Here is an 18,950-nt window from a genome sequence, read left to right as displayed (position 1 = left end):
CGGTTTCGAATATGGCAGAGCTCCGCCTATGTCGCGCTTTCCCTGCATAACCCTATTATTCGGGCGTCTTATTCCGTAACTAAGGTCGGCCTACATATTTAATAATGTTATTCACGGGATTTCATACTTTAATTTCGTTTCTAGCTCTGATTTTGATTTGGCAGAGCTCGTTACGCAATATGGCAAAGCTCCGCCTAAGTCGCGCTTTCCCTGCATAACCCTATTATGCGGGCGTCTTATTTCGTAACTAATGTCGGCCTACATATTTAATAATGTTATTCACGGGATTTCATACTTTAATTTCGTTTCTAGCTTTGTTTTTAATTTGGCAGAGCTCGGTTTCGAATATGGCAGAGCTCCGCCTATGTCGCGCTTTCCCTGCATAACCCTATTATTCGGGCGTCTTATTTCGTAACTAATGTCGGCCTACATATTTAATAATGTTATTCACGGGATTTCATACTTTAATTTCGTTTCTAGATTGGTTTTTAATTTGGCAGAGCTTGGTTTCGAATATGGCAGAGCTCCGCCTATATCGCGCTTTCCCTGGATAACCCTATTATTCGGGCGTCTTATTCCGTAACTAAGGTCGGCCTACATATTTAATAATGTTATTCACGGGATTTCATACTTTAATTTCGTTTCTAGCTCTGATTTTGATTTGGCAGAGCTCGTTACGCAATATGGCAGAGCTCCGCCTAAGTCGCGCTTTCCCTGCATAACCCTATTATTCGGGCGTCTTATTTCGTAACTAATGTCGGCCTACATATTTAATAATGTTATTCACGGGATTTCATACTTTAATTTAATTTCTAGCCCTAATTTTGATTTGGCAGAGCTCGTTACGCAATATGGCAGAGCTCCGCCTATGTCGTGCTTTCCCTGCATAACCCTATTATTCGGGCGTCTTATTCCGTAACTAAGGTCGGCCTACATATTTAATAATGTTATTCACGGGATTTCATACTTTAATTTCGTTTCTAGCTTGGTTTTTAATTTGGCAGAGCTCGGTTTCGAATATGGCAGAGCTCCGCCTATGTCGCGCTTTCCCTGCATAACCCTATTATTCGGGCGTCTTATTTCGTAACTAATGTCGGCCTACATATTTAATAATGTTATTCACGGGATTTCATACTTTAATTTCGTTTCTAGCTTTGTTTTTAATTTGGCAGAGCTCGGTTTCGAATATGGCAGAGCTCCGCCTATGTCGCGCTTTCCCTGCATAACCCTATTATTCGGGCGTCTTATTCCGTAACTAAGGTCGGCCTACATATTTAATAATGTTATTCACGGGATTTCATACTTTAATTTCGTTTCTAGCTCTGATTTTGATTTGGCAGAGCTCGTTACGCAATATGGCAAAGCTCCGCCTAAGTCGCGCTTTCCCTGCATAACCCTATTATGCGGGCGTCTTATTTCGTAACTAATGTCGGCCTACATATTTAATAATGTTATTCACGGGATTTCATACTTTAATTTCGTTTCTAGCTTTGTTTTTAATTTGGCAGAGCTCGGTTTCGAATATGGCAGAGCTCCGCCTATGTCGCGCTTTCCCTGCATAACCCTATTATTCGGGCGTCTTATTTCGTAACTAATGTCGGCCTACATATTTAATAATGTTATTCACGGGATTTCATACTTTAATTTCGTTTCTAGCTTGGTTTTTAATTTGGCAGAGCTTGGTTTCGAATATGGCAGAGCTCCGCCTATATCGCGCTTTCCCTGGATAACCCTATTATTCGGGCGTCTTATTCCGTAACTAAGGTCGGCCTACATATTTAATAATGTTATTCACGGGATTTCATACTTTAATTTCGTTTCTAGCTCTGATTTTGATTTGGCAGAGCTCGTTACGCAATATGGCAGAGCTCCGCCTAAGTCGCGCTTTCCCTGCATAACCCTATTATTCGGGCGTCTTATTTCGTAACTAATGTCGGCCTACATATTTAATAATGTTATTCACGGGATTTCATACTTTAATTTCGTTTCTAGCTTTGTTTTTAATTTGGCAGAGCTCGGTTTTGAATATGGCAGAGCTCCGCCTATGTCGCGCTTTCCCTGCATAACCCTATTATTCGGGCGTCTTATTTCGTAACTAATGTCGGCCTACATATTTAATAATGTTATTCACGGGATTTCATACTTTAATTTCGTTTCTAGCTCTGATTTTGATTTGGCAGAGCTTGTTACGCAATATGGCAGAGCTCCGCCTAAGTCGCGCTTTCCCTGCATAACCCTATTATTCGGGCGTCTTATTTCGTAACTAATGTCGGCCTACATATTTAATAATGTTATTCACGGGATTTCATACTTTAATTTCGTTTCTAGCTTGGTTTTTAATTTGGCAGAGCTCGGTTTCGAATATGGCGGAGCTCCGCCTATGTCGCGCTTTCCCTGCATAACCCTATTATTCGGGCGTCTTATTTCGTAACTAATGTCGGCCTACATATTTAATAATGTTATTCACGGGATTTCATACTTTAATTTAATTTCTAGCCCTAATTTTGATTTGGCAGAGCTCGTTACGCAATATGGCAGAGCTCCGCCTATGTCGCGCTTTCCCTGCATAACCCTATTATTCGGGCGTCTTATTCCGTAACTAAGGTCGGCCTACATAATTAACAACTACATTAGTTTAATTTAATTATTTTTTATTTTCAAATTTTACCAGTAACATTATCTGAATATGATTTTCTTTTATTGTATAAAGGGAGCAATTTTTTTTTAAATATCTTTGCGGATAATGATAATTTCAGATATTGATCTGTGATCTCCTTTATCTCCTTTCATTGATGTAAATCGGACTGATCTGATTTCTGGTGGCAAACTGGTAATTGAAATAATATTAGAGGTAGGTTTATTTCCAGAAGTCCATTTCGTTAATACTAACTACTTGTAAGCTTTTGTCATCAAAACGATGATGAATCTGGAAAAGTCGATAATTTTTATTTTTCGTCAATCCAATGGGTAATTTTCCAGAACTTTCGGGTTCATGTATTCCAATGAATGTTTTCATCTTTGGGGTGAAAGGCACAATATTTTTAATTTTAAATACCCAGAAACTGAAATGATAGTAATGACACTTTTAATTAACGACATTTTTCAATACAGTATAATTATAATCATGTAACATCATTACATATGCGATATTACATATGCTATAATATAAACGTCTTACAAAAATATTCAATAAACCATACAGGATCGAGCTCTTAACTGTGAAGTTCTAGTTTATAAATGAATTGGCATGATTTCCACGTCTATAATAATATTTTTTTTTCATTTCATTTTATATTAAATTTCTATTAAATGAAACCTACCTTTGTCAATTTTGGGGTCATTTCACTAATGCAGTCTTCGCTGGATAAAATGTTAGTATAAGTTATTATAAGTGAAATGAAATAATCTAATATTAAAATAATAAATATAAATAATATAAATAATCTAAAATTATGGCATGCCTATTAGACTTCTTATAAAATACCTGGTTGAAAGTCCTAACACTCTCCTAACAACTCTCAAATGTAAACTTTCATTTTACATTTTACTTATGGACAGTGTGATGGGGTGACCAAGTTCTTCGGAGTGGGTTCACCTGGGATAGTTTTTCAGTGTCTGTGAGACTGTGGAAGAGGAAGATGGTGATAATTCAGCTACTGATATCCCTTACGGCCCTTCGGGTCGCTGTTGGCAAACTGGTAATTGTAATTAGATTGGAGAGAGGTTATTTCCGGTATTTAAGTACGCTTTGCTAATACTACCTACTTGTTAGCTTTTGGCTTCACAATGTTGATCAATCTTGAATAGTGGAACTGATCTCTTTGCGTTCATCAAATAAGCAATTAGAATAAGTAAATTTAAATCTGCAATAGAATAAATATAATTGATATAATAAGATTATCACTAAAATTATGGCCTCCCGATTAGACTCGGAATATTTACCTGGTAGAGAGATCTCATTAGGGCTTCTAACTGTCATCTGTTATTTGTCGCTTTCAGAGATAAACTTGGTTATTTTTACTCCGATACCTTTGGCTTTTACGGATTATCTAATTTTTAAATTATATCTTTAACCGCGATAACTGAAGATATCCTATTTTAGTGTAGTTTTATATTGACTTGGTTGAACAGAGCCAATTTTTCTTATCGTACTCACATATTTAAAAGGATAAAAAACATTTGATTAGGTAATCATAAATATTTAATATTAATTAATATTAATTGTAAACCTGACGCCCGAAGAGGGGTTTCGACCCGAAAGCTAGCGTTTTTAAAATTTTTACATAATAAAAATGTTTTAAACCATGAAGTATCCATCGTGTTTATCACTTTTTAATTGTAGCATTTAATTAGGTGTTTGAATTTTGTCAGTATAAAGACTTTCTATATCCGTGGCCACGTCAGTTACCGAAACCAGATAATCAAAACAGATAGCCGTAGGTCAGATAACAAAAGGGGGCAGGTTTCCAGATAAATCAGGTAGTTTATCGGGAATATATCTGATATGAGAAAGGTAACCAGTTTGCCTTATTCAGGTAGTCGTTAGAAGCCGTAGTTCTCATCCTACACTCTTCGGCGTTCAGCCTTCGACTACTGGTTTGATTATGCGCTTTCACCAATCGGCATTATACATTTAGTATTACCACCCTAAATGTTTTTGTACATTTTCTTTCATTTTGGTATTTTCTAAATCATAAGGCATATTTTTGTACACCGCCTTCGAGAGGCTAATTGATTCACCGCCTTCGAGAGGCTAATTGGTTCACCGCCTTCGAGAGGCTAATTGATTCACCGCCTTCGAGAGGCTAATTGATTCACCGCCTTCGAGAGGCTAATTGATTCACCACCTTCGAGAGGCTAATTGATTCACCGCCTTCGAGAGGCTAATTGATTCACCGCCTTCGAGAGGCTAATTGATTCACCGCCTTTGAGAGGCTAATTGATTCACCGCCTTTGAGAGGCTAATTGATTCACCGCCTTCGAGAGGCTAATTGGTTCACCGCCTTCGAGAGGCTAATTAATAATAATCAGCTAGGCTAATACCCAAGTTCATTGATTTCTATGTTTTAGGATCATTTTCAATAATAACATTATGGAATAACACGTATTGTTTATAACTTTCTGGAAGCTCTAATATTTCGTAAGCTTCTTTGCGTGATAAGTTAGGATTCCACCTCTGTTCTTGTTCAATCAAGTTGTAATTTTAGTCGTTTCTTATCTAATAATATTTCCTTCTCAAATTTATAGCGATTAATACGGCTCGATCTTTCATCATCAGTTTGCACGTTTCTGTAATGACATATTTCATTTCCTGTTGGGTTAGGCACCAAGGGACAGAATTCTCCAGTTGTTAACCAACGGTTGAATTGTTCTTGGGCCCACATGAAATCTACATGATTAGGACGTTCTAAGAGATCTATCAATTCCTGTGGCAAATATTTCTTTCCCAGTTTTCTAAAAGCATTCCTAATGTCTGATTCTAATAATGAAATTATTTCAAAGTCCGAAAAGTCGATCTTTTCGTCTAGATTTTTATTCATTTTTTCCAAAAACACCTGAAATACTTGATTTAAATTTAACCCAATAACTTCCATTATTTGCGAAACAATTTTTTTCCTCTTCTCGCTCGTGCAGTATAGTTCTATAATTGGTTGTTTCAGACCTTGGTCTTGTTTTTCGTCGGTAATATCTAGATTAGGTTGTTTCAAACCTAGGTCTAGTTTTTCGGTGGTTTCATTTAATTTACGATTTTTGTTGATTTCTTTGACTGAATTGAAGGAAGTTTTTGCGCTCGAAATCTGACAATTATTACATTTGTAATAACTTTTTAACTTTTGGACCTTTTCCCCCTCGCAGCTAGTGTGCACCCATTGGTGGCACCAAACGCATTTTATTTGAGTTTCTCCTCCATCACATTTTTCACCATACGAGCAAATTGTGAGATTTTGTACGTCATAATTTTCCAGCCAAGCACTCGTTATGTCTTCTGTTGTAGTTTTTTGAACTTGGACGAATTTTAATTGGTCGATAAACTTAAAGAAATCAGCGACATTGCAGGGTGCCGGGAATTTACCTTTAATTCCTCCGGTTTGTGAGAATAAACAAATAGGCACCACTTTCTCCTAATGTCTTCGTCTGGAATAGATGTTCGCGCGCCCTTTAATACTCCATAAAGGTAGTATACAACATAGGGCCCGCAGTCGAACCCGTTCTCTTGTTCGGGACAGTCAGTACTAATTTGAAATTTCCATCCTTCTAAATCGTAGGGTCGTTTCGCCACATCGAATGCCAATTTCACTACATGTAATGCGTCTAATATTAAGATACTCTTGGAAGAAAAATGAATCAATCCCAAAAGCCAATGATAGCCTTCGAATGGTCGCAGTGGTATTAATACCGAAATGACGTCTTTGTTTAGGGCGACCTCCATTTGGAGAAATTTCGATACTTTACTAATCAATTCTTCACGACTAGGAGCATTTGGAAGAATGTTGTTGTGAACAGCGCGGTATATGTTTTCAAACATAGGCAGGTCGATATGAAGAACGTGCTCTGCTCTTAAGTAATGGATAAGTGCTTTGGCGCAACCATCTATTATTGAGCAGTCGACCCATTCCCCAGGTTTTAATGTGCTGGTTACCACGAACCTGTCAAACTCATCGTTTTCGATATTTTTAACTAAATTATTATCGAAAGAAAAATAAGTCGAAGCCATGGTACCTTTCTTCAACTTACGATAAGGCTTCCACTTAAAAGTGGTTTCTCTGGTCCCTTTTACTTTACCTACAATAGTAACCTCTTCCAAATTGGTTTGCGGTTGGAAATTACTAGTTTCTTTAATTACTTTCTGCGTCAAATTTTCTTTTTCAATTAACACTTGCGTGAGTAAACTTTCTGTTTCCGTTCCAGAAACTGATTGAGTATCATCAATATTTTCTTCCTCCTCCAATATGGAAGTAGTATTTAAAAGTAAAACTTCCGGACTGCTTCGGATCGAGATTACCTTAGGTCTTTTCGTTTCGTTATTTGCGCTTGGAATTGAAGTTGGTCGTTTTCTCTTTAAAGCATTGCGGCTTCTCGAAGATGGAGCAGCAGCGAACGTAAACTTTCTATCGGATTTTTTTCCCATAAACTCTTTGGGAATTTTGGGACGCTTGGTTTGAAGCGTTTTCCCTTTTCTGCCGCTAGGTCGCTTTCCTCTACTAGACTTCATTATTTTGGTAAGTCGGAAATGCTGAACCGACGGTACCTTTTGTTCAATCAGCAATCTGACAGCGAGCAAATGGTAGCACGTGCCAGTGTTGCAAGAACAAGGTTTTTTCTTGTTTCTCACGTTTACGACGTGGTACTCTTCTTTCGCAAATGGGTTGCCTACGATGTAAACCTGCGCTTCATGTTGAAAGTAAACCATTTTATTCTTAAGGCATATATCAGCGACCGCGCGATTAGATTGCACCGTCACTTTATCTTCAATGTTTTCGGAGTGGGGATCGAAAAAGACTCTACCCTCTCTAACACCTTTGACAATGTCTTCAATTTTACCAAACTTCATCTCGTTCAACTGTAGTTCTTTGGCAACGGTTCGAAATTGGGGCTTCACCAAGTAATTTCCCACCGTCCCTCTAAAAGCTCTATTGAACTCATTCAAAAAATAGCTTTGAACTAGCGTAAAAACCATTACAATTTCCTCCGCATTCAAGGGTTTTTTGTCGGTTTCATCTTTCAGGGTTCTGTTGAAACGCTCCCCTATATTATTCGTTGGTACTATGTTCTCGAAGGCGGAAAATTCCTTCGTTGTGCAAGCTATCGCGCGGGTCTTCAAATCTTCCTTTAGATTTTTATCGAAGTAATCGGCAACACCTAAATCCCATTCATCAGAAAATTGAGAATACAATTCTTCAAATTCCTCTGGACTCTGGCAGTCAAATAATTTGTCTAGGAAAGCGCTGTATGCTTGAACCTGTGACGACCCCGCGTTTTTCTTTTGCAGCCATACCTTAAAATCTGATCTAATATGGTTCCGACAAAAGCGTAAATTTTTCTTACAGATTACGGAGGACTTAGAAACGCCGTTGTACAAACCTTTTTCTCTATCCGTCATGACTGGAGAATTATGACCCCACTGATCGATTTTCAGACGTTTTACAACGTGATCCCTCCACAGCTGCGTATGGACTTCTTCTTTTTTGTTGGTGTGCATAAGAAAAATTAAGGGAAATGAAGGATCTCCAACTATTTCCGTATTTTTCATCATGATTACTGATATATAGCAATCGCCTAAATTGAAGCGATCTATCTGAAAAAGAAGCTTTCAGAAGGCGATTAGCTAAGGTAAATGCTTCTGTCCAAAGTTTTCTAAAACCCACCCCCTCTATTGTGTGGTGAAAACCCGAAAATAAACCGTAAAAGTAGTAAGTACACCCCGCGAGTGATTCAGAGCGGCCAAGTAGATTTCACTATTCACTTCATTTCCTGCATTTAAAGCTGCTCTATGTCTGCAAAAGGGGTTTTTCAAATCAAATCAAATAATTTTATTTTAAATTTGTTACATATTTTTGTAGTAAGAGGGCCAAGTCAACATGTGAATTATAGCCCTCGCTTTTTTGAGTAAATCAAAATGAGAAAAAAAACTCGTAAAATTAACAATTAAATGTAAAGTTAAAACAAAATTTAGTTACATAACGGAACAATATTTTATCCCCCTATTGATACTGATGAACGGTCAAAAGAAGAAGTCCGAAATATTAACTGTCTTGGAAAACCAGTATTCCAGTAAGTCGGAGCTATGAGCGGAATTTCGCTATCTAAACAGGTGGGGAGGGTGGGAGAGCGGGGGTTAACAATGGAAATTCGGAGATAAGCAGAAAATTTGTGATGGTTAAATTTAAAACAATCCCCCAAATTAAAAAATGTACTAAATATATGTCAAAAATATGAAAATGTATTTTCGTTTCATATATTTTCAAAATGTACTAAATACGTTTCTAAACGTTTACTTTGGTATCATAAATTTACAAAATGTACTAAAAACGTATTAAAAATCTCAAAATGTATTTTGGTACTTCAAAATCAAAAATGTATTAAAAACGTACAAATGTACCGCCTGGAACATCACTACTCCGAACGCTTGGCGAAAAGACGGACCAAAAAACCGGAGACGAACCTCTAATTGAATGATTAAATCGTGATTATTTTTATTAGATCTTGATCTTAAGGGATTATTATTAAAAATTAATAATTATTGGCGCTTGTACATTTATAATATGAAATCGACAAATTAAAAGACCGCTGTGTGTACAATAAAAAGTTTATTTTATTATTTTACTTATTATATACTTATTATATATTTACTTTTTATTGTACACACAGTGGTCTTTTAATTGGTGGATTTCATATGATCTTGATCTTGATTGAATAATTGAATCGTGATTATCTTGATATTGATTGAATGATTAAATCGTGATTATTTTGATTAGATCTCGAACTTGATTGAATGATTAAATCGCGATCATCTTGATTTAATTAGTTTACTTTGATTATATAACGCATCCAAACAAGTAGTGACCTACCCGTTGTAATTATAATAAAATGGTAATAACTAATTATTTCTCAATGGTATTGATCAAGTAGAAATCAATGTAGACGAAGAAAAAGAACGTGCGAACGGTTTCCGGAGTTACAAAATTCTAAGAAAACGGAGAGAAAAATTCCTCGTCCGAACAATCGCCACCTGGGAGGGTGACCTAACCCCCCTAGGTTACCCTAGCTTCTCCGTGCGAACATGGTATTACCCAGTATCTATTTTTACGTCTACTGTCCCTGCAGGGTCACTCCCCCCTCATAACCCTACATATATAAACCCATCGTATCTGCAAGCTTCACTTCACAACTGCCGAAGAACTGCAAAAATGTCGAGGTAAATATACTTGATTTTCCTTGGTCGTAAATTTCTACCATATCAACTTTGGAATTATCCTATATTTCAATGCTTTTCTTTATTTTCCTATAATTTAACTATGTTTTCTATATTTCCCTATAATTTAACTGTTCCCTATATTTTCCTAAAATTAGATTTTGTATTTCGCGCGATATTTTCGAATTTTCCTCGTACCTAGTTAATTCAATTCACTTACTTGTTTAAAAATTAGTAATTGAAAGTGTCTAACTAGTCCTTTATGCGCGAGTCTGGGATGTTTTTAAAGTATTATTAAAATAAGTTCCTTTTATATTAAAACAAATTTAAATTTCATTTCTGCAAATTTTCCTATTTGGTCCTATATTATCAAAGAAAATACTCTTATATTTTATTTTCCTATAAATCGACTGTTGAATTTCCTATATTCCTATAAATGGGGGTTTTCAGTGGTCACCCTGCATTTTATGCTTTTTCCAAGAAATATCTCAATCGCCACACTTTTTGTTTAAAGAATCATATTTACTTAAAACTATATTTTGTTATATTTTAAGAAATTTCTTAAAAGTTAGGCGCTTTAGCAAGCAGCTTGAAAATCAAAGCACGCGTAGGCATATAGATAAAATACGTAAAAGATTTTACAATAGCCATCAGTGGGTAATAATTTGTGTTTAATTCTATGTAGAATCACAGATTTCAGCGTATTCATAAATGGTATGGAAATCCAGGTAGGGGAAGCCACCGGGAATTACACTATTATGTCGATTTCCGCGTGGCGAACCCTCTACCTGGAGGAGCTAAGACGAAGGCGAAACATAACGGATAATCAACTAATCGGACACGTGGATATCACTGGTAAGTTTAAAAAAATATTCTTTATTGAAATCGACCCCGAAAACAGGATAACGGTGCTAGGAACAATTTTGATTTACCTTGTTTAAATCCGTGCCGTACGTTATTGTACAATTTATTTATTTAATCTCATTCAGTCTTAAAATGCTTCCATGTTAATGTAATCCTAATAAAAGTTCAATATTATTTTCCATGTAGTCAGCCTAAGATCAAGCGGCAGTCCACGTGTCCGATTGGAGGCGCAGGTGAGGGACATAACGCCCGAAGTGCAGCTCGGCCGAGATGCCCTAAGGGATCTCCGGGTTAATTTCAATCGAAGGGGGAGTAGGATGGTCCTGGAGAGTTGGAGGTGTAGAAATTGTGGCCGTTTAGGTCACGGCCAATTCGAGTGTCGTGGGCGGAGGAGTAGACATTCCCCGTACTCCTCCGCTCAAAGTAGCGGCAATCACCTCCAATCTTCAGGAGGAACTCCCCCCGCTGCCACCAATAGCCCTCACCTGCATACTTCTCCTAGGAGAGAGATGGCAGCAGGTGTTGTCGACGACGTCGACAACACCATTGAAGACGAAGCTGAAAATGAGCTAATAAAATAAATTAATTTCCAAATAAATTTTAAATGTAAAATATAAAATGTCTAAAATGTGTAAAATTTAAAATGTGTAAAATTTAAAATGTGTAAAATTTAAAATGTCTAAAATTTAAAATTTAAAATGTCTAAAATCTAAAATTATAAATGTCTAAAATATAAAATTGAAATGTATAAATGTGAATAAATATTTAAATAAAAATGTAAAATGAAATTGAATAACATTCTAAATATGTAGGCCGAATAATATCCAGGGAAAGCGCGACTTAGGCGGAGCTCTGCCATATTGCGTAACGAGCTCTGCCATATTGCGTAACGAGCTCTGCCATATTGCGTAACGAGCTCTGCCAAATCAAAATTAGGGCTAGAAATTAAATTAAAGTATGAAATCCCGTGAATAACATTATTAAATATGTAGGCCGACATTAGTTACGAAATAAGACGCCCGAATAATAGGGTTATGCAGGGAAAGCGCGACATAGGCGGAGCTCTGCCATATTGCGTAACGAGCTCTGCCAAATCAAAATCAGAGCTAGAAACGAAATTAAAGTATGAAATCCCGTGAATAACATTATTAAATATGTAGTCCGACATTAGTTACGAAATAAGACGACCGAATAATAGAGTTATGCAGGGAAAGCGCGACATAGGCGGAGCTCTGCCATATTGCGTAACGAGCTCTGCCAAATCAAAATTAGGGCTATAAATTAAATTAAAGTATGAAATCCCGTGAATAACATTATTAAATATGTAGGCCGACCTTAGTTACGAAATAAGACGCCCGAATAATAGGGTTATGCAGGGAAAGCGCGACATAGGCGGAGCTCTGCCATATTCGAAACCGAGCTCTGCCAAATTAAAAACAAAGCTAGAAACGAAATTAAAGTATGAAATCCCGTGAATAACATTATTAAATATGTAGGCCGACATTAGACAGGGAATAAGACGCCCGAATAATAGGGTTATGCAGGGAAAGCGCGACATAGGCGGAGCTCTGCCATATTGCGTAACGAGCTCTGCCAAATCAAAATCAGAGCTAGAAACGAAATTAAAGTATGAAATCCCGTGAATAACATTATTAAATATGTAGTCCGACATTAGTTACGAAATAAGACGACCGAATAATAGAGTTATGCAGGGAAAGCGCGACATAGGCGGAGCTCTGCCATATTCGAAACCGAGTTCTGCCAAATTAAAAACAAAGCTAGAAACGAAATTAAAGTATGAAATCCCGTGAATAACATTATTAAATATGTAGGCCGACCTTAGTTACGAAATAAGACGCCCGAATAATAGGGTTATCCAGGGAAAGCGCGACTTAGGCGGAGCTCTGCCATATTGCGTAACGAGCTCTGCCATATTGCGTAACGAGCTCTGCCATATTGCGTAACGAGCTCTGCCATATTGCGTAACGAGCTCTGCCAAATCAAAATTAGGGCTAGAAATTAAATTAAAGTATGAAATCCCGTGAATAACATTATTAAATATGTAGGCCGACATTAGTTACGAAATAAGACGCCCGAATAATAGGGTTATGCAGGGAAAGCGCGACATAGGCGGAGCTCTGCCATATTCGAAACCGAGCTCTGCCAAATTAAAAACAAAGCTAGAAACGAAATTAAAGTATGAAATCCCGTGAATAACATTATTAAATATGTAGGCCGACCTTAGTTACGGAATAAGACGCCCGAATAATAGGGTTATGCAGGGAAAGCGCGACATAGGCGGAGCTCTGCCATATTGCGTAACGAGCTCTGCCAAATCAAAATTAGGGCTAGAAATTAAATTAAAGTATGAAATCCCGTGAATAACATTATTAAATATGTAGGCCGACATTAGTTACGAAATAAGACGCCCGAATAATAGGGTTATGCAGGGAAAGCGCGACATAGGCGGAGCTCTGCCATATTCGAAACCGAGTTCTGCCAAATTAAAAACAAAGCTAGAAACGAAATTAAAGTATGAAATCCCGTGAATAACATTATTAAATATGTAGGCCGACATTAGTTACGAAATAAGACTCCCGAATAATAGGGTTATGCAGGGAAAGCGCGACTTAGGCGGAGCTCTGCCATATTGCGTAACGAGCTCTGCCAAATCAAAATCAGAGCTAGAAACGAAATTAAAGTATGAAATCCCGTGAATAACATTATTAAATATGTAGGCCGACCTTAGTTACGGAATAAGACGCCCGAATAATAGGGTTATCCAGGGAAAGCGCGATATAGGCGGAGCTCTGCCATATTCGAAACCAAGCTCTGCCAAATTAAAAACCAAGCTAGAAACGAAATTAAAGTATGAAATCCCGTGAATAACATTATTAAATATGTAGGCCGACCTTAGTTACGGAATAAGACGCCCGAATAATAGGGTTATGCAGGGAAAGCGCGACATAGGCGGAGCTCTGCCATATTCGAAACCGAGTTCTGCAAAATTAAAAACAAAGCTAGAAACGAAATTAAAGTATGAAATCCCGTGAATAACATTATTAAATATGTAGGCCGACCTTAGTTACGAAATAAGACGCCCGAATAATAGGGTTATCCAGGGAAAGCGCGACTTAGGCGGAGCTCTGCCATATTGCGTAACGAGCTCTGCCAAATCAAAATCAGAGCTAGAAACAAAATTAAAGTATGAAATCCCGTGAATAACATTATTAAATATGTAGGCCGACATTAGTTACGGAATAAGACGCCCGAATAATAGGGTTATGCAGGGAAAGCGCGACATAGGCGGAGCTCTGCCATATTGCGTAACGAGCTCTGCCAAATCAAAATTAGGGCTAGAAATTAAATTAAAGTATGAAATCCCGTGAATAACATTATTAAATATGTAGGCCGACATTAGTTACGAAATAAGACGCCCGAATAATAGGGTTATGCAGGGAAAGCGCGACATAGGCGGAGCTCTGCCATATTCGAAACCGAGCTCTGCCAAATTAAAAACAAAGCTAGAAACGAAATTAAAGTATGAAATCCCGTGAATAACATTATTAAATATGTAGGCCGACATTAGTTACGAAATAAGACGCCCGAATAATAGGGTTATGCAGGGAAAGCGCGACATAGGCGGAGCTCTGCCATATTCGAAACCGAGCTCTGCCAAATTAAAAACAAAGCTAGAAACGAAATTAAAGTATGAAATCCCGTGAATAACATTATTAAATATGTAGGCCGACATTAGTTACGAAATAAGACGCCCGAATAATAGGGTTATGCAGGGAAAGCGCGACTTAGGCGGAGCTCTGCCATATTGCGTAACGAGCTCTGCCAAATCAAAATCAGAGCTAGAAACGAAATTAAAGTATGAAATCCAGTGAATAACATTATTAAATATGTAGGCCGACCTTAGTTACGGAATAAGATGCCCGAATAATAGGGTTATCCAGGGAAAGCGCGATATAGGCGGAGCTCTGCCATATTCGAAACCAAGCTCTGCCAAATTAAAAACCAAGCTAGAAACGAAATTAAAGTATGAAATCCCGTGAATAACATTATTAAATATGTAGGCCGACCTTAGTTACGGAATAAGACGCCCGAATAATAGGGTTATCCAGGGAAAGCGCGATATAGGCGGAGCTCTGCCATATTCGAAACCGAGTTCTGCCAAATTAAAAACAAAGCTAGAAACGAAATTAAAGTATGAAATCCCGTGAATAACATTATTAAATATGTAGGCCGACCTTAGTTACGAAATAAGACGCCCGAATAATAGGGTTATCCAGGGAAAGCGCGACTTAGGCGGAGCTCTGCCATATTGCGTAACGAGCTCTGCCATATTGCGTAACGAGCTCTGCCAAATCAAAATCAGAGCTAGAAACAAAATTAAAGTATGAAAGCCCGTGAATAACATTATTAAATATGTAGGCCGACATTAGTTACGGAATAAGACGCCCGAATAATAGGGTTATGCAGGGAAAGCGCGACATAGGCGGAGCTCTGCCATATTGCGTAACGAGCTCTGCCAAATCAAAATTAGGGCTAGAAATTAAATTAAAGTATGAAATCCCGTGAATAACATTATTAAATATGTAGGCCGACATTAGTTACGAAATAAGACGCCCGAATAATAGGGTTATGCAGGGAAAGCGCGACATAGGCGGAGCTCTGCCATATTCGAAACCGAGCTCTGCCAAATTAAAAACAAAGCTAGAAACGAAATTAAAGTATGAAATCCCGTGAATAACATTATTAAATATGTAGGCCGACATTAGTTACGAAATAAGACGCCCGAATAATAGGGTTATGCAGGGAAAGCGCGACTTAGGCGGAGCTCTGCCATATTGCGTAACGAGCTCTGCCAAATCAAAATCAGAGCTAGAAACGAAATTAAAGTATGAAATCCCGTGAATAACATTATTAAATATGTAGGCCGACCTTAGTTACGGAATAAGATGCCCGAATAATAGGGTTATCCAGGGAAAGCGCGATATAGGCGGAGCTCTGCCATATTCGAAACCAAGCTCTGCCAAATTAAAAACCAAGCTAGAAACGAAATTAAAGTATGAAATCCCGTGAATAACATTATTAAATATGTAGGCCGACCTTAGTTACGGAATAAGACGCCCGAATAATAGGGTTATCCAGGGAAAGCGCGATATAGGCGGAGCTCTGCCATATTCGAAACCAAGCTCTGCCAAATTAAAAACCAAGCTAGAAACGAAATTAAAGTATGAAATCCCGTGAATAACATTATTAAATATGTAGGCCGACCTTAGTTACGGAATAAGACGCCCGAATAATAGGGTTATGCAGGGAAAGCGCGACATAGGCGGAGCTCTGCCATATTCGAAACCGAGTTCTGCCAAATTAAAAACAAAGCTAGAAACGAAATTAAAGTATGAAATCCCGTGAATAACATTATTAAATATGTAGGCCGACCTTAGTTACGAAATAAGACGCCCGAATAATAGGGTTATCCAGGGAAAGCGCGACTTAGGCGGAGCTCTGCCATATTGCGTAACGAGCTCTGCCATATTGCGTAACGAGCTCTGCCAAATCAAAATTAGGGCTAGAAATTAAATTAAAGTATGAAATCCCGTGAATAACATTATTAAATATGTAGGCCGACATTAGTTACGAAATAAGACGCCCGAATAATAGGGTTATGCAGGGAAAGCGCGACATAGGCGGAGCTCTGCCATATTCGAAACCGAGCTCTGCCAAATTAAAAACAAAGCTAGAAACGAAATTAAAGTATGAAATCCCGTGAATAACATTATTAAATATGTAGGCCGACATTAGTTACGAAATAAGACGCCCGAATAATAGGGTTATGCAGGGAAAGCGCGACTTAGGCGGAGCTCTGCCATATTGCGTAACGAGCTCTGCCAAATCAAAATCAGAGCTAGAAACGAAATTAAAGTATGAAATCCAGTGAATAACATTATTAAATATGTAGGCCGACCTTAGTTACGGAATAAGATGCCCGAATAATAGGGTTATCCAGGGAAAGCGCGATATAGGCGGAGCTCTGCCATATTCGAAACCAAGCTCTGCCAAATTAAAAACCAAGCTAGAAACGAAATTAAAGTATGAAATCCCGTGAATAACATTATTAAATATGTAGGCCGACCTTAGTTACGGAATAAGACGCCCGAATAATAGGGTTATCCAGGGAAAGCGCGATATAGGCGGAGCTCTGCCATATTCGAAACCGAGTTCTGCCAAATTAAAAACAAAGCTAGAAACGAAATTAAAGTATGAAATCCCGTGAATAACATTATTAAATATGTAGGCCGACCTTAGTTACGAAATAAGACGCCCGAATAATAGGGTTATCCAGGGAAAGCGCGACTTAGGCGGAGCTCTGCCATATTGCGTAACGAGCTCTGCCATATTGCGTAACGAGCTCTGCCAAATCAAAATCAGAGCTAGAAACAAAATTAAAGTATGAAAGCCCGTGAATAACATTATTAAATATGTAGGCCGACATTAGTTACGGAATAAGACGCCCGAATAATAGGGTTATGCAGGGAAAGCGCGACATAGGCGGAGCTCTGCCATATTGCGTAACGAGCTCTGCCAAATCAAAATTAGGGCTAGAAATTAAATTAAAGTATGAAATCCCGTGAATAACATTATTAAATATGTAGGCCGACATTAGTTACGAAATAAGACGCCCGAATAATAGGGTTATGCAGGGAAAGCGCGACATAGGCGGAGCTCTGCCATATTCGAAACCGAGCTCTGCCAAATTAAAAACAAAGCTAGAAACGAAATTAAAGTATGAAATCCCGTGAATAACATTATTAAATATGTAGGCCGACATTAGTTACGAAATAAGACGCCCGAATAATAGGGTTATGCAGGGAAAGCGCGACTTAGGCGGAGCTCTGCCATATTGCGTAACGAGCTCTGCCAAATCAAAATCAGAGCTAGAAACGAAATTAAAGTATGAAATCCCGTGAATAACATTATTAAATATGTAGGCCGACCTTAGTTACGGAATAAGATGCCCGAATAATAGGGTTATCCAGGGAAAGCGCGATATAGGCGGAGCTCTGCCATATTCGAAACCAAGCTCTGCCAAATTAAAAACCAAGCTAGAAACGAAATTAAAGTATGAAATCCCGTGAATAACATTATTAAATATGTAGGCCGACCTTAGTTACGGAATAAGACGCCCGAATAATAGGGTTATCCAGGGAAAGCGCGATATAGGCGGAGCTCTGCCATATTCGAAACCAAGCTCTGCCAAATTAAAAACCAAGCTAGAAACGAAATTAAAGTATGAAATCCCGTGAATAACATTATTAAATATGTAGGCCGACCTTAGTTACGGAATAAGACGCCCGAATAATAGGGTTATGCAGGGAAAGCGCGACATAGGCGGAGCTCTGCCATATTCGAAACCGAGTTCTGCCAAATTAAAAACAAAGCTAGAAACGAAATTAAAGTATGAAATCCCGTGAATAACATTATTAAATATGTAGGCCGACCTTAGTTACGAAATAAGACGCCCGAATAATAGGGTTATCCAGGGAAAGCGCGACTTAGGCGGAGCTCTGCCATATTGCGTAACGAGCTCTGCCATATTGCGTAACGAGCTCTGCCAAATCAAAATTAGGGCTAGAAATTAAATTAAAGTATGAAATCCCGTGAATAACATTATTAAATATGTAGGCCGACATTAGTTACGAAATAAGACGCCCGAATAATAGGGTTATGCAGGGAAAGCGCGACATAGGCGGAGCTCTGCCATATTCGAAACCGAGCTCTGCCAAATTAAAAACAAAGCTAGAAACGAAATTAAAGTATGAAATCCCGTGAATAACATTATTAAATATGTAGGCCGACATTAGTTACGAAATAAGACGCCCGAATAATAGGGTTATGCAGGGAAAGCGCGACTTAGGCGGAGCTCTGCCATATTGCGTAACGAGCTCTGCCAAATCAAAATCAGAGCTAGAAACGAAATTAAAGTATGAAATCCCGTGAATAACATTATTAAATATGTAGGCCGACCTTAGTTACGGAATAAGATGCCCGAATAATAGGGTTATCCAGGGAAAGCGCGATATAGGCGGAGCTCTGCCATATTCGAAACCAAGCTCTGCCAAATTAAAAACCAAGCTAGAAACGAAATTAAAGTATGAAA

The 18,950-nt window shown here is 38.1% G+C and overlaps 1 protein-coding gene and 1 long non-coding RNA gene across 2 annotated transcripts in view; one reads left to right on the top strand and one right to left on the bottom strand.

Moving 5' to 3' along the window:
* The window catches only part of LOC149935261 (protein-lysine N-trimethyltransferase SMYD5-like), a 286,480-nt gene that overhangs the window by 25,093 nt on the left and 242,437 nt on the right, over window positions 1-18,950 (top strand). The gene's annotated exons all lie outside the window — the stretch shown is intronic.
* LOC149935270 (uncharacterized) lies at window positions 3,390-3,808 on the bottom strand. Its single transcript, XR_016472384.1, has 3 exons — window positions 3,766-3,808; window positions 3,485-3,695; window positions 3,390-3,406 (listed from the first exon to the last, which is right to left on the bottom strand). It is a non-coding gene; the product is annotated as an uncharacterized LOC149935270 (long non-coding RNA).

Source organism: Leiobunum rupestre, chromosome 7, assembly GCF_980474605.1.
Source record: "Leiobunum rupestre chromosome 7, qqLeiRupe1.1.hap1, whole genome shotgun sequence".
In the NCBI taxonomy this organism is placed as follows: Eukaryota; Metazoa; Arthropoda; class Arachnida; order Opiliones; family Sclerosomatidae; genus Leiobunum; species Leiobunum rupestre.
This window is presented reverse-complemented; position numbering and strand designations above follow the sequence as displayed.